General features: G+C 35.6%; 1 non-coding gene across 1 annotated transcript; it reads left to right on the forward strand.

Moving 5' to 3' along the window:
- Nucleotides 1-18,838: 18,838 nt before the first annotated feature.
- Nucleotides 18,839-18,945, forward strand: LOC141675444 (small nucleolar RNA R71). The gene has a single exon (XR_012556097.1). It is a non-coding gene; the product is annotated as a small nucleolar RNA R71 (small nucleolar RNA).
- The last annotated feature ends 3,805 nt before the right edge of the window (nt 18,946-22,750 follow it).

A 22,750-nucleotide genomic window follows, 5' to 3' on the forward strand; every position in this document is an offset into this window, starting at 1 on the left:
GATCTACAACTTGCTCCCCCTGGACAGGTGCATTTTCCTTTGGAGTTGTTATCACAGTTTCAACGACATCAGAACTTAATCTAGTAGAACTTACAGGATCAGGATTTAAGTCATCAGAATTTCCAGAATCAGAATTTAAATCTTCATTCTCAAATCTCAGCTGATCATGATCATCGAAATCTTCAAGTCCAGTAATCTTCTTATCATCAAAAGAGACATTGATAGATTCCATGACAACCCTTGTTCTTAAATTGTAGACTCTGAAGGCTTTTGTGGAAAGTGGATATCCAACAAAGATTCCTTCATCAGCTTTTAGATCAAATTTTGACAGCTGTTCAGGATGAGTCTTAAGAAAAAAACACTTGCAACCAAATACATGAAAGTATTTCAGATTTGGCTTCTTTTTCTTCACCATCTCATATGGTGTTTTTCCATGCTTGTTTATGAGTGTAGCATTTTGAGTAAAACAAGCAGTCTGCACAGCTTCAGCCCAAAAATAGGTTGGCAACTTTGCTTCATCAAGCATAGTTCGTGCAGATTCAATCAAAGTCCTATTCTTTCTTTCTACAACTCCATTTTGCTGTGGAGTTCTATGTGCATAAAATTCCTGCTTGATTCCATGCTCTTTGCAGAACTCTTCCATAATCGAATTCTTGAACTCAGTGCCATTATCACTCCTTATTATTTTGACAGAATCTTTGACCAACTTATCCAGGTGTCTGACATGATCAGTTAGAGTAAATGTAGTTTCATTCTTCTTATGCAAGAAGTACACCCAAGTGAACCTTGTGAACTCATCAACTATAACCATAGCATATTTCTTCTTTGCAATAGACATGACATTGACTGGACCAAATAGATCAACATGCAGTAGGTGATAAGGCTCAAGAATTGATGACTCAGTTTTGCTCTTGAAAGAAGATTTTCTTTGTTTTGCCTTCTGACATGAATCACAAAGGCCATCAGGAGCAAATACTGTGTTTGGCAGTCCTCTCACAAGATCTTTATTTACAAGTTCATTTATATTGTTGAAATTTAAATGAGAGAGTTTCTTGTGCCAATTCCAGCTTTCTTCAATTGATGCTCTACTCAACAGACAGATTGCAGAACCATCAGTACTTGTTGAAAGTCTGGCTTCATAAATGTTACCATGCCTGTAACCTTTCAGAACCACTTTTCCTGTAGAATTACTTATAACTTCACAGTGTTCTTCAAAGAAATCCACATGATAACCTCTGTCACAAATTTGACTTAACTCAACAGATTGTGTTTAAGTCCTGAGACTAGAGCTACTGATTCAATGATGACATTCCCAAGATTGATCTTGCCATATCCCAAAGTTTTTCCAATGTTTCCATCTCCATAAGAAACTCCTGGGCCAACTTTCTCCACAAAGTCTGATAGCAGGGCTTTATTTCCATTCATATGTCCTGAACATCCACTATCCATAACTAGGATGTTCTTCCTGTTGCCCTGCAATCTGAAAGACCACTAATGGTTAGTTTTAAGGACCCAGACTTGCTTGGATCCTTTGGCCTTATTAAGTTTGTTAACATTTACAGCGGATTTAACATAAGAGTTTATGCGAACATTTTTCTTATCAGATTTTATAGTATCAGACTTTGCATTATACTTTAGACTAGAAGGAATTAAAGCAACTTTCTTCAAAGAAGGTTTTATCTGATAATAATCATAGTACAAACTATGATATTCCTTACAAGTATAAATGGAATGCCATATACTACCACAATGAAAATAAGGATTTTATGGCTTAAACCTAACAAACTGACTCTTAACTCCTGACTTAGGAGGTAAAGAGTTTATATTCTTATTCTTCCTTCAAAAAGAAGCAAGATGGTTAGAGTTTCCACAGTTATAGCATTTCTTTCTAGGAGCATTAGGAACAAGCATATAATTGTTGCTTTTATTCACACCTTCCTTTCCATTCCTATTTTTTCTAGCTTCCTTTACCTTGTTTACACTGGTAATTTCTTTCAGCTTATATTTAAGCTGCTTCTTTGTCATTAAGCCTATGTTAACTTCAGTTGGTTTATCCTGTTCTAATTTATCAGAAGTTGACTCTACTATCACTTCTGTCTCAATATCTTTCATCTTTTCAGAATCAGACTTTACAGTTTTAGCTACAAATTTAATAGGATTTACCTTTGGCTTAGTAGTCTATTTAACAATAATTGGCTTAACTTGTTCAGTTCCTTTTTCACTTTTATCATCTCCATAACCTAAGCCCTCTTTCCAGTTTCCACTACTTAGTATATCCTGAGTTTCTCTACCGGAGTTAGTCCAAGTCCTGATAATCTCTCTCTCCTTTTCTAATTCAGTTTTTAGAGATTTATTCATTTTCAGCAATTCATCTCTAACATAAAAGGCATCATCTCTTTCTTTCTGAGTATGATGGAACATGACTAACTCTTTTTCTAAATAATCATTCCTCTTTTTAAAAGCAAGATTTTCAGAAGTTAATCTTTCACATGTTAAAGTTTGATCTCTGTAACTATTAAACATGGTTTTAAGATATAATCTCAACTCAGTAATATCATCAGTATGAAAGGCATAAGTTGTTTGAGGTACCTTTAACTCAGCAGCATCAGAACTACTATCAGCATTTTCCATCAAGGCATAGTTCTCCTCATCTTCAGAATCTGAAGTGCCTGTCCAGCTTTTCTTCTTTGTGACAAGAGCCTTGCCTTTGTCACTCTTTCCTTTCTTGCAGTCAGGAGATATGTGGCCTTTCTCACCACAGTTGTAGCATTTGACATTTGAGTAATCTCCTCTATCAGACTTTCCTCCTTTGCATTCAGATTTTCTGAAGTCCTTCTTATCAGAACTTCTACCTTTCCTGGAAAGCTTATTTCCCCTTCTGAATTTCCTGTAGGCTATCTTTGTGATACCCTTCACCATAAGAGCACACAATTTCATCATCTCTTCATCAGCATCTACTTCAGGTAGACTTTTAGTTTCTGAATCATCATCATCAAAACTTGATGATTCTGAATCAGATTTTATGATGAGAGCCTTTCCTTTGCCTTTCTTTGAGACAACCACTTTGGGGGATTCCTCCTCAGCCTTAAGAGCAACTGTCCTTGACTTTCTCCCATATCTCTTGCTTCTTTGATCCATCTCAAGTTCATAAGTCTTGAGCATACCATAAATTTCATCAAGAGTAGTTTCATCAAGAGCATAGTTGTCTCTTATAATAGTAGCTTTCAAATCCGAACTTTCAGAAAGAGCTAAAAGGAATTTCAGATTTGAATCTTCAATATCATATTCCTTCTCCACCAGTGACAGATCATTCAAGAGTTTGACAAACCTGTCATATAAGTCAGTTAATGACTCATCACTTTTTGAGTCAAAGTGCTCATACTCTTGAGTAAGTATAGTCCTCCTGTTTTTCTTGATTGCATCAGTTCCCTGACACCTTGTTTCCAAAGCATCCCATATCTGTAATATCCCATATTTTTAATATTATTATTATTATTTGGAATTGTTTATGTGAATTTATCTGAATTTTGGTGAATTATCTGGTAATTGAAGTGATGTTTTGAATGTCTATATGTGATATTCTTTGAGTATTTTAATTATTATATGTCCATAATAAAATATAGATAATTGTGATATTTTTCTGATAATTTTTGTAGTGTTATATGATTTTATAATGATTTATGAATTATTAATTATTTTCTGTATAATTACAAAATTATTTTATAAAACCTGGAATTATTTTTACATTTTTATAACCCGAAACTCTTCCGAAAACTCCTTCCTAACCTAATCTGGTAATTTCGGACATTTTCCGTGTTTTGACTTTTTCGATCCGGATTACGGTTTGACCCGTGCGCGGCCCGACGCAAGATTTTCGATACGATAACCATTTCGGTAATCAACAAAACCCGTATTCTCGAGAGACGGAATATTTTTACATTATTTTAGTATATGGTGTTTTATAAAAAGCTCGGTTTTGATAATTATCCAATTCTGGTATTGAATTGTATCATTTTTATAGTTACTTAGCGGCTAAGTAATCTATTTTTGGATCATTTTGTAGTTACTTAGCGGCTAAGCAACTAATTTAACGATCCAAAATGATCCAGAATGAACCAATATTCCGTAAATATAAATAGCCTATTTCTTATTTCATTTATTTCATTTATTCATTTGCAACCAGTAAAATATAGTAAATACAGAGAAAACCCTAGAAACCGATACGTTCCTAAAAATCAATTGTACGAACGAAGGCGTTATCAAACTCCGATTCGGGCGTGCAGCATATCAAAACGAAGCTCTTGAAATCTTTTTTCTGAATCAATCATCAGTTTTTGTCCAGAAATCAAGGTTATTTTCTTATTTAATTATGTTAATTCGAATTATTTAGTGAATAAAATATGAATTTTTGTAGACGTGATTATTTGAGTGTTTTGATGATTCCATGTTGTAGAGCATGTTTTTCTGGTCAATTTCATATATTATACTTCAAAAATAGAGTTCAATAACATGTTTAAAATAGTCTTTAATTCTCTGATTCGAAAATTAGGGTTTATTTGATATGAATGTTCCTAATCGAGAATTGGGCGTTTCTGCCCTGGGGGTTATTATTTGTTTTTGATGATTGAATCATGTTCCCTGCTAAATTTAGACTCGATTGGTATATATAAATCTAACAGACAATTCCTGGATCACCTATAATTGGCCACGCCGGAGTTTGGTCGAGTTTCGCCGGGTTTTTATCATTTTCGCCGGAGTATTAGTTCTGGGCATTGTTTATGAAACTGGTTGATGATTCTATACTTCTGTACTGAATCTTGATGCAAAGCATAAAAGAACCCTGTTGTTTGGCTGAGATTTGGGGCCAACCGGAGGTTCGCCGGAACTCCCGACGCCACCGGAATCTGGAATTGGTCCGGTGGGTCTGGGTTGTTCTTGGCAACCCGGTTTGACACGGTTTCAACCCGTTTGGGTTATTTCCCGACCCGTTTTTGATCTGATTTCCCCCAAATTTTATTCTTATCAACTGTTTTTAATTTTTTCCTTTTTAAATAATTCAAAAATCCTGTTTTTAATTTCTAAAAATTTTTTAATTAATTAATTTTAGTTGATAATTAATTATTTAATTAGTCAATTAATTTAAATATTAATTGATTAATTAATTTAATTAGTTATTAATTAATTTTAATTGATTATTTAATTAGATTTAATTATTTATTTTTGATTTAAAAATTCCGAAAAATAATTTCGAGGTTTAAAATATTATTTTAAATTATTTTCCAGGCTCGATAATTATTATAAAATTATTTTCGGGTGTTTGAGCCCTATTATTTAATTATTAAATGAGTCAGAGACCCGTTTTAATTCCGAAAAATGTTCAAAAATTCATATTAAATCAACCGTTGGTCCATTTAATACGAAACGAACGCGTACAGACTCAGAAAAATATTCCGCTTTCGATAAAAATACTTTCGAGACCCAAATCCTTTTGTTTCTAAAGGTTTCTTGTTTTACAAGTTATTCTGAGTCAAGTTTTGATCGATAAATCATATTTTTGACCCGATTTTAGTTTAAATGCACTGAGTCAAATGTTTTGACGAACCGAGGCATGTGTGATATGAATTATATGTGTGTTATGTGTTATGTGAATTATGTGCATATGTGGGTAAATGGTCTTGTGTTTGTCTGTCTTCTTTATGTGTGGGCTATCGTATGGGTAGACGGTAGGGTTTTGACGCGCAGTTCGTCGAGTAATTAACGATTAGACGATTAAAGTGTGATCTTTTAATTATAGATGCGAGTCTTTCAAGATGATCAAGAGCAGATGGAATGGATGAAGACTAGAGTTGAATAAGTATGGAATAATGGGTTGCAGCACTGCATGAGCATCAGACCAATGGATTAGTAGAATAAAGACGGTTATGTTTCGAGACAGAATGTCAGAATAGATGCGTCATTGCGAGTGTGACTAATTGCTAAAACCCGAAGGAAAGTACCCATGACTTCACTTATCGTTCAAGTGATATTTATTTCAAATTAATTAGGCAAGTATCCCTATCATCACTTATTGTTCAAGTGATATTTATTTTAAATCTTTTCATGCAAGTATTGCTTTCCCTAATCAGTTCGGAATAGATAAATGTTTTACATATCGCTGAATTAAATGATTCTGTTTATGCAAGTATTCTTCTGCTATTCTATGTTCAGAATAGCTAAGTGATTTTACTTATCAAAATACTGGATTTATAAATGTTTTGGGTTTTGAGAAAAAATGAGTTGGTTTTGCGAGTATTCCTGCCCAAGTAAATGGGGGAATAAAAGTTTTTAAGGGTGTCGAGTATTATGACCCCTCTCAATAAAATGTTTTAAGATTGGATGGTTGCGTAAGAGGCCGTGGCAGTGGTCCAGCCGAGAGTTAGGTATTATACATGATATAATACTTATAGGCCGATATGTGCCTTGGGTGCCCCATTTGTTTAGTTGGATATGCTTAGGCATACCGGTGTTGCTCCGCGGCTGATCACCGGCGGCAACACACCGTCGTCCGATGATTCCAATCTAAATTATTATATTGTTTTTGATAATCTTATAAGGAATTCTTTATCAACTGTTTTGGTTTTGGAATAATGGTAAAATGTAGTTTTCATTCAGATTCTGATTTATGCTGATATTTACGTTGTTGTTAAATATCAAAGGTGGTATTAGTATAGATGATTGATGTTGACTTCGGTATGGGATGTTGTGAGCATCAAAGTTCGTATTGATATCTAATTTGATATGACAACAAAATAAGTATTAATTTTAAGAGTTCAGTTTTGAGTAAAGTTTATGATTCAATCCATAATCATTATTTCATGTTATGTGGTTTACGATATTTCCGTAAACACTATTTTACGAGTTTTATTCTCGTCAAGATTCAAAGTATTGCTGAAGCATTTCGCTCAAAAATATCAAAATGGTTTTGAATACAATTAAGGAATCAATTCTGGGATTCCTCAACTAAAATTTTATGATTCAGCAATTATAATTTTTAAATGTTCTGCGTTGATGCAGATGTCGGTTTTATATCAAAACGACCCTATAATCTCTATAATGATCTTGCTGAGCATTTCTTTCGCTCATACTTTCCTATTTTCAAATTTAACCTCTAGTGAGGATTAGCTTGCGCTGTTTAGCTGCGTAATTCAAGGAAGCAAAGAAGAAGCTTTTGGAAGGTGGTTGGTCCAAAGTTTGTGAACTAATGTAAGTTTTATTGTATAAAGTTGTTTATATCATATTATATTATAGTTGTATATTTTATTTGGGCCTAGTATACTTCATTTCGAAGTTATACTAGTGGGTTTAGTTTTGATTTGGAATTTATTGAAAAGAGTTTTAAAAGAAAGTGAAAATTTATTTATGGAATTTGGATATCTTGTTTCTAGAACTAACCTTAAAAGATCTTGGATTAGTTTGGGGTCATAGATGATAAATATCTTCCGCTGGCATTTATTTATTGATTAAACAGGTTAATTTGGATTGAAGTTTTATAGTGACAACCAAACCCTCTGACCCCGGATTTGGGGGCGTTACAATATCTCCTTTGCAGTCTTGCATTGAATTACCCTGTTTGACATGACATTATCAATGGCACTATGCAGCAAATGCCTTACCTTTGCATCCTTGGCAATAGATGATATATCTTCAACTGTGTATTCACTTTTCTTCTTTGGTATGGTCTTTGCTGGCTGATCTGCAACTACAACAGAGAGCTTGGTTGGCTTATGCGGTCCTTCATAAATTCTGTCAAGGTATTCTGGATCTGTAGCTTCCAGAAGCATAGCCATCTTCACTTTCCATATGGGTTACTCAGAAGGTCTCAGCATGGGAACCCTAATAGTCTCATATCGACTGTGGGTTTGAGTCTTTGGAGTTTCTTTAGTTTTGGCGGGCTTGGTTGGATTTTTTGCTTTTTCAGACACGATTGTTTTGGATCTTTACTGTATGTGTGTTAACGGATAGGCTCTGATACCACTTGTTAGGTCACACAACACTGTAGAAGGGGGTTGAATACAGTGTAGAATACAATCAAATCGATTTAGAACATAAGTAACAGAAAACAGATGTATTCGATATAATAAACTCTATTACAATGGAACTGTTCTCTCTCAGTGATGAACAAATATCACGAGAGCTGCTAGGTTACAATGTATGATCTTCTCGATGATCGTAACATATATAGTGTAAACCTATGTCTGTGTTTATATAGACACACAATTACAAGATAAATTTTAATTGATATGGAATATAATTATGTCTCCTAAAATATATCAATCAGATATCTTATACAATTCTTTTAGTCCTCTAACTCTTTCCATGTATATCCTCTTCTGTATTAGTCTCGATCTTCTTTCCTGTAAATCAGCTTCCTTCCTTAACTGTTTGTCCTCCAGTACTTAAGTTCTGATATCCATCTTCTGATATTATCTCCTGATAATCTAAGTCCTAATATCCTTAAGTCCTGACTTCCAGTAAGTCCTGATTCCAGTAAGAACTGATATTTCCTGTTTGTTAACATCTGAAAACTAAACATGAAACATATTAGATATGACATCTCAAATATATCCAACATGGTGCACCACACAGACCGAAAGAAACTCGTCTAAAGGCGAATGTACCGAATGGACAAGTGAAGGTAGTTTTCTCCTGATCTTCTGGAGCGATACAAATATGGTTGTAACCCGAATAACCATCCAGAAGATAATAGTACTAATGACTAACCAACCTGTCAAGCATCTGATCAATTAAGGGCAGGGGTAAGTGATCCTTTCTAGTGGCTTTGTTCAGCTTCCTATAGTCCATACAGACTCTCCACCCCGTGACTGCCCGTGTAGGAATAAGCTCATTCTTCTCATTTTCTACCACAGTAATACCACCTTTCTTGGGTACACATTGAACCGGGCTTACCCATGAACTGTCAGAGATAGGATAAATGATCCATGCATCTAGCCACTTCAGAATTTCCTTCTTTACTACTTCTTTCATGATTGGATTAAGTCTTCTTTGCTGCTCGACTGTAGGCTTGCTACCTTCTTCTAGCAGAATTTTATGCATGTAGTAAGAAGGGCTGATTCCCTTGATATCTGCTATAGTCCATCCAATTGCCAATTTGAACTCTCTCAAAATTCTCAATAGCTTTTCCTCATCGCTACCCGAAAGGTCAGATGCAATAATAACAGGCAGAGTAGATGCATCACCTAAAAAAGCATACCTCAAATGTTCAGGTTAAAGCTTAAGCTCAAGAGTAGGAGCTTCCTCAATAGAAGGCTTGAGGCGTTTATGAGCTTTTCTTAATTCTTCCATTCCAAGAGATTCAAAAGGCATATCTATCTTCCTCTTCCAGGGAGACGCATTCAAATATTGCAATTGCTCATCTCCTTTGTCATCTTTGCTGTCTGAATTTCCCAACAAGGCTTTTTCTAAGGCATCAGACCTTAGCATTTGATCAAGTTCCGATGTGACCACCGAGTCGACCAACTCGACTTTTAAGCATTCCTCATTATCAGTAGGAAATTTTATAGCATTGAACATATTGAAAGTCACATCCTGATCCAACACTCGCATTGTAAGCTCACCCTTCTGCACATCAATCAAGGTCCGGGCAGTTGTCAAGAAGGGCCCTCCCAAGATTATGGGAATCTTCTTATCCTCCTCGAAATCAAGAATGACAAAATCAGCAGGGAAGATGAGTTTATCCACCTTGACCAAGACATCCTCCACAATACCTCTTGGATATGTAATAGAACGGTCGGCCAACTGCAAGGTCATGTAAGTTGGTTTGGGATCAGGTAAGTCGAAGTGCTTGAAGATTGAAAAAGGCATCAGATTGATGCTAGCTCCCAAGTCACATAAACATATGTCAAAAGACACTTTTCCAATAGTACATGGAATAGTGAAGCTTCCTGGATCTTTAAGCTTTGGAGGCAACTTCTGTTGCAGCACAGCACTGCATTCCTCCGTGAGAGCGACAGTCTCTAAATTAGCTTCACCTTCCGAGAGAGAATACCTTTCATAAACTTTGCATAACCAGGCATCTGCTCGAGAGCCTCGGCGAAAGGTATGTTGATTTGAAGTTTCTTGAACACCTCCAGAAACTTCTCAAACTGCTTGTCCAGCTTTTTCTTTTGCAGCCTCTTAGGAAAAGGCGGTGGAGGATAGATCTGTTTCTTCCCTGTATTACCCTCAGGCAGAGTATGCTCAACAGTAGTCTTCCTTGGTTCTAATTCTTCATCCTGCTGCCCATCTTCTTTCTCAACTCCAGCTTTTTCAGTCAACTCTTGAGTTTGTTCGGGATTAGCAACCTTCCCAGACCTCAAAGTAATTTCCTTTACCTGCTCCTTAGCTTCCTTCTTTCCTGGTACTTCAGTGTCACTAGGTAGTGTACCATGTTGACGATTTAGCAAGGCATTGGCAATTTGCCCAATTTGATTTTCCAAAGTCTTGATAGAAATGGCTTGGCTCTTGCACATAAGCTTCAACTCCTCTAACTCAGAGTTTTCATTAGCTTGCTGCAGCTGGAGTTGTTATTTTGGTGCATACTACGGTTGCTGATGTTAGTGTATACTGAAAATATTTATTTGAAGTATGTACATTTATTTCTGGCCAGTTTATTTGAGAATCATTTGAATGTTTACATGTTGTCTAATATTATATATTGTGAACAATCTAGTATCAAATGGGATACAGAATATTAGATTGTTAAATATGGTTATATAATATAATAAGGTTCACAGCACAGGTGGTGTTGGACAATCCACTGGTATGGCTGTAGTATTATTTAGATTAGTTTATATTGACTAATAAATAATACTAGTATACTTTGTGTATATTGAACAGGATCAAATTTAGAATTGTTCCCTTAATACTGATTAAGAAGGAGAACTAAGATTCTATGTTATTATTAATGCTTAGGTTCTTAATCCGGAAATAGTAATTGACACGTGTATATTATTTACATGCTTTGATTTATATATGAAATAATTCTTTTAAATTATATCATTATATTTTGGGTGATGGAATTATATACATGGTGGATATTATTTATTGAAGGAATCCATGTCCTGATAATATTCGGGTTAATGATGTCCCCTTGAAAGCTCAAAAAAATTTAATTATGTGAAACCCTGCAGGTGGAATTTATTCTAGCATAATTAAATAAAGGTTGAGTGGATGATCAAGGATAAAAGATAATAATTAAATAAATTATCAGTAATTTATTTAATTAATGGACATATGATATTTTAAACATGGGGAATTTAATAAGCAAATAATATTGGAACCAAATTAATTAAATTACGGTATTAGGAAAGGTAGTGCAAATATTAATTCTTTAGTGGATTGAATTAATATTTAATCACATTGGGCTAGGCTCAAGATGTAATTAGAAGGCCCAACCTAATTATCCATGGTCCCTATTGTAGCCTATATATATTCTTATTCTCTTCTTGCTTGGAAATTGTGTGAAAACATATTGTAGCCACCAAGGATCAAGAAGAGAGGATAACTTGAGAAGACGGAGGCCACACTTCGCTCAAGGGAATTTGGGAATACAATAGAAGAGCGTGGAATCAACCATTAACAAGGTAATCCTCTTTTCGTAATCTTTATCGTAAAACGTAGTAACACCCTAAGTTCGTGGTTCCCAACAATTGGTATCAAGAGCCTGGTAATGGGTTCTAAGTTTTATCATATAATGTCCATGTCATAATTATATATAGTGTTTTGCTTGTATTGGTTTTGATGCAGGTTGTTAATCCACTATTATGGCCATGTATATTTTAATTATGTGTTTGGATCCCACGTGGTTTAATCGTGGTTAATTTTTGTTTTGGTTTCCACGTGGTTTAATCGTGGTTGTAATTTACACGAGGGTTGATCGTGTTAGAATAGATTTTACAAAATTAGTTTTGTATTAGATCTATTTTTTTTGTAATTGTTCCGGGTATTTTGTAATAGTTATGTGCGATCGGAAATCAATTCCGGTAGTTTTTTGTTCCGCTGTGCGATTACAAGGGGCTGCTGTTGATGTTTGGATCGAACAAAATCAAAACAAAACTCACAGATGCGGCAGCTGGGACTGCTGGGGCTGCTGCGGCAGCGGGGACTGCTGGGGCTGCTGGGGCTGCTGCGGCAGCTGGGTCTGCTGGGGCTGCTGGGGGCGTCGGGGCGCGCTTGGGGCAGATTTTTTTTTTGAGAGCTGGATTTTTTTTTCAAGGGCCATAATAGTGGAAAATTTATTTTAATTTTTTCCATTATATTTTAATTATTGCTTTAATTTATTGATTATGTGTGTCGTTAATTATGTGTGTAATTCTTTTAAAATTGCATGTTTAACTTAATTAGGACGACATGGACATAAATTTTATTTATTACTTTAATTAAATGTTATGTGTTGCTAAAATTATGTGTGTATTTTGAATGCATGATTAGACATAATTATAACAACATAGGGCCCCATTTAATTTTAAAATTCCTCAATTTTAATAAAAAAAATTCTAAGTGGGAGAGGGAATTAATATGAAATTAAATCCCATGGTCTCCATTATTGGTTGTAGGTAATTTAACATAAAGACGAATATAAATTATATATACATCATCCATCGTGGCATGTAATTTATGGTGTCTAGAATATTATAGAAATTACTAGAACAAACTTCTTAAATTAATAAATTTTGAAAGGAATAAATACGGATTTTCTTTATTTCTGATTTGGGGCGATTTTGTCAAAAACGGGTTCATCGAACTTGTAAGGCTGTGGGTTTTAAGCGAGACCGATGTGACTCCTCCACTACCTGGAAATCAAACCATTGATGAATATTGAATTGAAGTATTCTATTCAAGGAAAAATTACGAATAATTGGAAGGTATACACGCCACCCATCGTGGCGTACCAAGTTCCATATATTTCAAATAATTTAAGATTTGATGATGGTATACACTTAGCTATGAAAAATAATATAGTCCACCCCAACGTGGCATATTGTTTAGTAATAGGACCGAAGTAACATTTAAACAAAATTAGGTGGTATACATGTCACACATCGTGGCGTACCAGAAGCTTATGGTGTTTATATGTTAGTGAATTAAATTTTAATAATTGTTAGAGGAATCAATAGATCTTAATAATTAATGCACCCTTATTTATGTGATGTTTTTTTGCATGATTCTCAGGATAAAATGGGTTTTAATCCACTATTCACCATACTTACGGATAACAAACTTACCGGACCTAACTATATTGAATGGAAATGAAATTTGGACATTGTGTTGACTGCTGAGGAGTACAAGTTTTGCACTTATGAACCCAAGCCTGAACAGCCTGCTGTTAATGCTCCTGAAGATGAGAAAGACTATTATAAACGGTGGATTAAGGCTGATGAAATGTCACGATGTTACATTCTGGCAGCAATGTCGGGTGTTTTACAGCATCAGCATCAGTCTATGGCCACTGCTTCGGATATGCTCTTTAATCTCAAGGAACTTTTTGGAGATCAGAATAGGGCTGCTAGGCAAGTAGCCATGAAGGCTTTAATGAACACTCAGATGGCTGAAGGCACACCTGTAAGGGATCATGTTCTCAAGATGATGTCTCATCTGAATGAGATAGAGATCCTTGGTGCTGAACTTGACGGGGAAACCCAGATTGACATTATCCTTATGAGCTTGTCCAAGAGTTTTGAGCAGTTCCGCTTGAATTACAACATGAACAAGAGGCAGTATAGTCTCACGGAACTGCTGACAGAACTTCAGGCAGCTGAAGGATTATTTCGGCAGAGTGTTCAAGTGAATGTGGCTGAGAAAGGTTCTTCCTCTAAGCCGAAAGGTATTAAGAAGAAGAAAAAGGCTCAGACACAGAAAGCTGTGAAGGCAGTGGGAGTTCAGGGTGGTGTGAAAAAGCCTAAGGGAAAGTGCTTCAGATGTAAACAGTCAGGTCACTGGAAACAGGATTGTCCTCTTCCTAAAAAGACAAACAATACTGGTATGTCTCTTTCTCTAGTTACAGAAACATTTATAGCGGCTATATCTACGAGCACTTGGTGTGTAGATACAGGAGCCACTGATCATGTTTGTAATTCTATGCAGGGGTTCCAACTATCCAGAATGCTTAGAGATGGTGAGATATATGTGTTCATGGGAGATGCTACGAAAGTAGCAGTAGTTGCAGTATGAGTTATTCATTTATCTTTTGGTTCTGATAGGATTTTGGTTTTGAACAATTGTCTTTATGTACCTTCTTTTAGAAGGAATTTAATTTCGGTTTCTAAACTTGCTTTGGATGGTTATAATGTTTGTTTGGATCGTAATGTTTCTATTATGATGAATAAACGAATTATATGTTCTGGTACATTGCAAGACAATTTGTATATTATTAATCCTAGTCAACCTGCACAGCAACTGCAATTTAGGGAATTGAACAACACATCTTCTAACTCTACTAAAAGAAAGGAACCTTTTAGTTTGAACCAAACATATCTTTGGCACTTGAGATTAGGTCATATTAACTTGAGGAGGATTCAAAGACTGGTAGTAGACGGGCCTTTAAGCTCATTGGCAGTGGAGCCATTTCCAGTTTGTGAATCCTGCTTGGAAGGTAAAATGACTAATAGGCCTTTCAAGGAAAAAGGGAATAGAGCCAAACAACTGTTAGAATTGGTTCACTCTGATTTATGTGGACCCCTGAATATCCAAGCAAGAGGTGGTTATGAATATTTCGTCACTTTCATTGATGATTATTCTAGATATGGGTGCGTTTATTTGTTGCACCGTAAGTCTGAGTGCTTTGATAAGTTCAAAGAGTACGAAGCTAAAACGGAGAAGCGACTTAATAAAATTATCAAGTCACTACGATCAGATCATGGTGGCGAATACTTGCTTGAAGAATTTAGGGAATATTTATCAGAAAATGGGATAGAATCCCAGTTAACTGCACCAGGCACACCCCAGCAGAACGGTGTAGCAGAGAGAAGGAACCGGACTCTTTTAGAGAGTGTTAGATCGATGATGAGTTATTCGGATTTACCCAAGTCGTTTTGGGGACATGCCTTAGAGACAACAGCTTATCTTCTGAACTTAGTACCTTCTAAGTCGGTTCCTAAAACCCCCTTAGAATTGTGGACCGGGGATAAACCGAGTTTAAGACATATTCGAATATGGGGTTGTCCAGCACATGTGCTGAACAAGAACGCGACTAAGTTAGAATCTCGTACAGAAGTAAGGTTGTTTGTAGGCTACCCCATGGGAACGAAAGGATATTTATTTTATAGTCCGAAGAATCGGGATGTCATTGTTATCACCAATGCAAGATTCTTGGAGGAGGACTATATAATAAATCACAAACCCATGAGTAGTGTCATTTTAGAGGAACTAGTGGGAGGGACAAATAATACCCATGAAGCTGTAGTACAAGTAGAACAACCACAACATAATGTACAACCTGTCACTAATACCGCACCAGTGCCTCATCGTAGTGGGAGGGTTGTTCAACATCCTGATAGATTCATGTTTTTGGGAGAGTCTTCAGACTTGGTCCCTGGTGAACATGATGATGATCCCCGTACATACGAAGAGGCAGTACAAGACAAAGATGCAGATCTTTGGCAAAAGGTGATGGAATCTGAGATAGAATCAATGTATTCTAATCAGGTCTGGGAGCTCGTAGAACCACCCAAAGGTATAAAACCTATTGGATGTAAGTGGATCTACAAGAAAAAAAGGGGATTAGATAAAAAGGTGAAATCCTGGAAAGCAAGACTTGCTGCGAAAGGGTATACTCAGAAAGAAGGTATCGATTATGAGGAAACCTTTTCACCGGTAGTCATGCTTAAGTCAATTTGTATTATTTTATCTATAGCAGCTCATCTCGATTACGAGATTTGGCAAATGGATGTCAAGACAACTTTTCTTAATGGAAGTCTTGAAGAAACCATCTATATGCAACAACCAAAAGGATTCATTAAGGAAGGCCAAGAGCATCTGGTATGTAAGCTTAAGAGGTCTATTTATGGACTTAAACAAGCTTCTAGAGATTGGAATATTCATTTTGATCATGTAGTCCAGTCATATGGATTTGATCAAAGTCCAAGCGAATCGTGCGTGTATAAGAGAAGTGAAGGTAATGCAGTGGTTTTTCTAGTACTATATGTAGATGATATTTTACTTATTGAAAACAATGTTGAGATGTTGTCATCAGTAAAGGCATGGTTGTTCAAACAATTTGACATGAAGGACTTAGGTGAAGCGGCATACATCCTTGGGATCAAAGTTATAAGGGATCGCAAGAAAAGGATGTTGGCCTTATCTCAAGAGCCCTATATTGATGAAGTATTAGCTCGTTTTAACATGCAGAACTCCAAGAAAGGTTTTTTACCTTTTAAGCATGGAGTTGCTCTATCTAAGAAGCAGTGTCCTTCGACACCTAAGGATATAGAGAGCATGAAAGCAGTTCCTTATGCTTCAGCATGTGGAAGCTTAATGTATGCTATGTTATGTACGAGGCCTGACATCTGCTTTGCTGTAAGCATGGTTAGTAGATATCAGTCGAACCCAGGTCAGGAACATTGGAGTGCAGTAAAAACTATATTCAAGTACCTGAGAAGGACTAAAGAGTATATGTTAATTTACAAGGCCTCAGATCTATTTCCTTTGGGATATACTGATTCAGATTTCCAATCAGATAGGGATAAGAGGAAATCAACCTCGGGATATGTTTTTACTTTGGGAGGTGGAGCCGTTATATGGAGGAGTGTAAAGCAGAAATGCATTGTAGACTCTACCATGGAGGCCGAGTACGTGGCGGCCTCTGAGGCTGCCAAGGAGGCTGTATGGTTCAGGAACTTCCTTTTGGACTTAGATGTGGTACCTAATTTGCCTAGGAGCTTGACGGTGTATTGTGATAACACTGGTGCTGTGGCAAATTCAAAGGAATCGCGAGACCATAAAGCAGCTAAACATATTGAACGTAAGTATCATCTCATACAAGGAATCGTAAAGCGAGGGGATATAGTTGTGGCTCACATATCATCAGAAGACAACCGAGCAGATCCTTTCACAAAGAGCTTGCCAACCAAGGTTTTTGACAAGCATGTGGAAGCGATAGGAGTCAGATGGATGGACACATAGATTTTTATGTAATAGTGGATTAAATAAACACTGATGTACACATATAATATTTTGAGTATAAATGGGAGATTGTTAGTGTATACTGAACATATTTATTTGAAGTATGTACATTTATTTCTGGCCAGTTTATTTGAGAATTATTTGAATGTTTACATGTTGTCTAATATTATATATTGTGAACAATCTAGTATCAAATGGGATACAGAATATTAGATTGTTAAATACGGTTATATAATATAATAAGGTTCACAGCACAGGTGGTGTTGGACAATCCACTGGTATGGCTGTAGTATTATTTAGATTAGTTTATATTGACTAATAAATAATACTAGTATACTTTGTGTATATTGAACAGGATCAAATTTAGAATTGTTCCCTTAATACTGATTAAGAAGGAGAACTAAGATTCTATGTTATTATTAATGCTTAGGTTCTTAATCCGGAAATAGTAATTGACACGTGTATATTATTTACATGCTTTGATTTATATATGAAATAATTCTTTTGAATTATATCATTATATTTTGGGTGATGGAATTATATACATGGTGGATATTATTTATTGAAGGAATCCATGTCCTGATAATATTCGGGTTAATGATGTCCCCTTGAAAGCTCAAAAAGATTTAATTATGTGAAACCCTGCCGGTGGAATTTATTCTGGCATAATTAAATAAAGGTTGAGTGGATGATCAAGGATAAAAGATATTAATTAAATAAATTATCAGTAATTTATTTAATTAATGGACATATGATATTTTAAACATGGGGAATTTAATAAGCAAATAATATTGGAACCGAATTAATTAAATTACAGTATTAGGAAAGGTAGTGCAAATATTAATTCTTTAGTGGATTGAATTAATATTTAATTACATTGGGCTAGGCTCAAGATGTAATTAGAAGGCCCAATCTAATTATCCATGGTCCCTATTGTAGCCTATATATAATCGTATTCTCTTCTTGCTTGGAAATTGTGTGAAAACATATTGTAGCCACCAAGGATCAAGAAGAGAGGATAACTTGAGAAGACGGAGGCCACACTTCGCTCAAGGGAATTTGGGAATACAATAGAAGAGCGTGGAATCAACCATTAACAAGGTAATCCTCTTTTCATAATCTTTATCGTAAAACGTAGTAACACCCTAAGTCCGTGGTTCCCAACAGCTGAAACCCAGGGGGGTTGTACTGCTTAGCTGGATATTACTGATAAGGCTGTTGAACCGCATTCTGAGCACTCCAACTGAAATTAGGATAATTACGGTTGTTACGATGATAGGTGGCTAGCACAGGTTGCTGCAATCGCTGGAAGTTGCTCACGAACTATGCTGATTCATTAGAAATTGTGAACTGATCAGTCTCATGGGCACCAGCATAAAGCTCACAGACACTAGTAATTTGATTAACTCCATAATTAGCCAAAGTGTCCACCTTCATTGTCAAAGCCTTAAGTTGGGCAGCTATAATAGTTGCTGCATCCAACTCCGGAATTCCTGCTACCTTTCCCTGAATTAGTCTCTGGGAAGGATTCTGGTACTCATTAGCAGCCATCAGTTTAATAAGTTCATAAGCTTCATCATAGCTTTTATCTCACAAGGCTCCTCCTGATGCTGCATCAAGCATGGGCCTAGAAGTATGACCCAATCCATTGTAGAAACAGTTGATAATTATCCAATCAGGCATGCCATGGTGTGGGCCCTTCCTTAGCATCTCCTTATATCGATCCTAAGCCTCACACAAAGATTCTCCAGTTTTCTGCGTGAACTGGGTAAGAGCATTCCTGATTGCTGCAGTCTTCGCCATGGGAAAAAATTTAGTGAGAAACTTTTGAGCAAGATCTTCCCAATTTATGATAGACCCTGCCGGTAGAGAGTGTAACCAGCACTTAGCTTTGTCCCTAAAAAAGAATGGAAAGAGTCACAGCTTGATAGCATCTTCAATCACACCATTGAACTTGAAAGTGTCACAGATCTCGATGAAATCCCTGATGTGCATGTTGGGGTCTTCGGTAGTGATAAATGGCATTTTATACCACTTAGAACATCTTATAATGGCTTGAATTGATGTCTTGAAATCAAGTATTTTGTGTATTTGATGCGTTTTTCTAGTGTTTGTGCATTTCAGGGTATTATTTGCATTTGTGGAGAGATTTCATCAGGAATAAGCCTAAGGGAGTGCTTGGCATTGTAAGTTGGAAGTTAGGAGCAGAACGCAGCAGCAAATATGATCAAAATAATAAATTTTCCAGCGAGGTGCTGGGCGCTCGCTCAGCCTGGCTGGGCGGCCGCTCAGGAAGCTGGGCGCCCTCTTAGGATTGCTGGGCGGCCGCTCAGGGTCGTGAAATAAAATCCTGATTTTTAGAGTTCTATTTCTGTTGGACTTTCAACTTTTGAGATAGCTGTGACTTGTGGGGATTCTATATAAGTAGTTTTCAGAGATGTTTCATATGTAGAGAATCGTGGTATCAATCGAGGAGAAAGGAGAGAAGGAAGAAGACCGTTTTAACACATCACAACGAAGAAGATGAAGCATAGTTTTCTCGTGATTCTTTTATTCATTGTATCAGTGGATGCTAGTTTTCTTTACTTTGAACCTTATTACTCTTGTGACGTACTCTGGTTTTAATAAGTATTTTATTTAGTTATTCTCGTGTGTTATTATCATGTTTTCATATGAACCCATGGTGACGATGAGTTCAATCATGGGCTAATCGTGATCATGGGGTCGTGACGGATTTACTATGGAATTCTTTAGTTAGTTGTTTAATGTCTTAGTGTGTGATGATTGTATGATATCTAGTATCGGTTGTGCTTATTCGTCTTATGTGCGTCGCGAACATATAAGATAGGGTGTTAATCTCCTGTGAAGCCATAGTGGATCTTGAGGTTTAGAACTAACTATGCTAGCATAGGTTCATGTATGTGTATGCAAGATTAATGGGTAACTCTAACCGTTTTACTTGCCCTGTGTAATCATAAGGAATAACTTGTGATTAAATCGTTATGTTGTTAAATTCTGTAGACATATAGGGTCTCAACATAATTGATGCCTATTCAACTTCTATCTTAATTGTGGATGTTTGGTAGAATGATATTAGTACAATGAAAGTTGGCTTTTATCAGTTTCGTGTTATTCGGTTAATATCATCACCGTTACATGCTAAGGGTAATAACAATAACTATTGAAGGAAGTAGTAATGAAGTTATGATCTCATGTGTGTTTAATATTGTTAATTCAAGTGTCAATTAAGTGTTTAATTCTCGTAGTTAATTAGAGTTAATAATTAGTTAATCAATTCTACGTGTTATTGTCTTAACATTGAGAAGTAATCATACATTGGTGAGTAAGTGTTAATTGAACATAATTAGTCTGAGTCTCAGTGGGAACGAACTAGAAATTATTCTACATTACTTGCGAACGCGTATACTTGCGTGAATTATTAGCGCGTGTTTTGTGCCTAACAAGTTTTTGGCGCCGCTGCCGGGGACTCGGCGTATTTGTTTAGTTTATGTACTTACCATCAGTGGTCATTAGGACTCATTGATTAAGACGTGTTACTTATTATTTCCGGTTGTGTTTTAGGTACTTTAGCAGGCATTTATGCAAACATGTTCTCGTACTCGCAAGAGGACTTTAGATACGGCTGATGAGACAGACTCAGTTCTTGATATTCTGGAGAAGATAGATTTTGAAGATTCGGATAAAGAGAGTGAGCAGAAATGTGACGCCCTCCAAACCCGGGGTCTAGATTTGGGGGTCACTTGCCACTAAATTATAATAAAATAATCACAGCGGAATAATATAATTAAATACGACCCCTTTACCTGCACTGGAACGATCACAGGTTATAGTATGGAACAGGCACTAATATAAATCAAATATTATTACAAACCATAAGTCTAATTAGTTTTTACAGATTATTCAAATTTTATTACAAACCTCTAGACTATCCAAGCATCCCAAAACAGTCTACCTGGAATACACACCACTATTTACAAGCACTCGACTTCTGACCAAAATGTACTTGAAATGATAAACCACATTCTGATAATAACTGAACAAAAGGATAAAAGCAGAGTAATATTTGATCAGTAATAAAGCTTCACAAGCTATCACATAATAACGATAATTTTAGATTGGAATCGTAACTCCGACGTACGTACTATCACATGCTGATCAGCCCGTTTGATAGCACAAGGTCATGATTCATAGAAACCTGTCCCCAAAATATGAGTACTCAAATAAAAAGGCCATATACCCGCCTGTGGCAACCAATGTGGTCTAATATTCATACAACACATAAAAATAGCCCTCCGCTGGACCGTCGTCCCGGTCACTTACGCATTCATTCCAATCCATAAAATATTTTGATCAAAGGAGCCGAACCAAAGGACATCCTTAACCATATAACTCTCCATTTCTCCTGGTCCAGAGTTATCTTAACAATTGATGCGAAATAACTAGAACAATAGTTATTCGCTAAGCCTCAATTCAACGTTCCACTGTGATAGAGTAATTTATAGCAAAATATAAAAACGTTTAAACCATTCTGAATCTTAGAATAGTATGGAAATCGAAATAATAAAGTTCAGAGTCAATATCAATTGAATGATAAATGAAGATATAGGTACTGCATAATATTATTCGAAATAAACCGTCACATGAACAATAAGTGAAGTTAATGGTACTTGCCTGGTATGCTCATAACCTTTCTCTATAACTCTGCTTAGATCGTGCGGCTTACTATCTCCGGTCTAACACTTTAACCGCACTCCTTGCTACTCGATTCTATAAACCAAAGGACTACTCTTAAATGACAGAACCAAACTCAATCGACGTAACTATACGTCTTGACATCTACCCGATCGTTTATAACTAAGCATGGCATTTTAAAAATGTAAATAGATAGCATACATATCACGTAACACATAATCATGGCATTTATATAACACGTAATCACTATTTCATGTAACACTAAGTCAGGTCATTAAAAGATACGTCCTAAGGCGTTCAGAATTAAAATCAGGTCAATATAGCATTTATCGATCAAACCGACTCAAACTGATGAATAAATCAAATTACATTGCAATACAAAAGAAATTAGGACTCAAAAGTATTTTTATTGAAGCGCAATATTTTTCTGAGTCTATACACGTTCGTTTCGTATTAAACGGACGAACGGTTTAATTATTATGAATAAAATAAGAAATAAATAGATTTAATCAATTAATAATAATTAATTGATTTTTAAATACCAAAATTAATTTTATAACCTTAAAAATAATTTTTAGAAATAATTTGAATTAATATAAATAATTATATTTATTTAATTTATAAATAAAATTATGATTAATTGATTTTAATCAATTAATTAAATTCATAAATAATTAACTAAAATTAATTATAAATAATTAAATCAAATTGTATTTTTGAAAAAAATTAAAGAAAATAAATTTAGGAATTTAAATCAATTAAGAAAATAATTTTTAGAATTTAAAATAATTTGTTAAATGATTTTTAGAAATAATTAAAATGATTTTGAAAATAGAATAATAGATTTTGAAATATTTTTAAAATTAAAAATTGGGAAACG

The sequence above is a fragment of the Apium graveolens genome, chromosome 7 (assembly GCF_009905375.1).
Source record: "Apium graveolens cultivar Ventura chromosome 7, ASM990537v1, whole genome shotgun sequence".
NCBI classification, from domain to species: Eukaryota; Viridiplantae; Streptophyta; class Magnoliopsida; order Apiales; family Apiaceae; genus Apium; species Apium graveolens.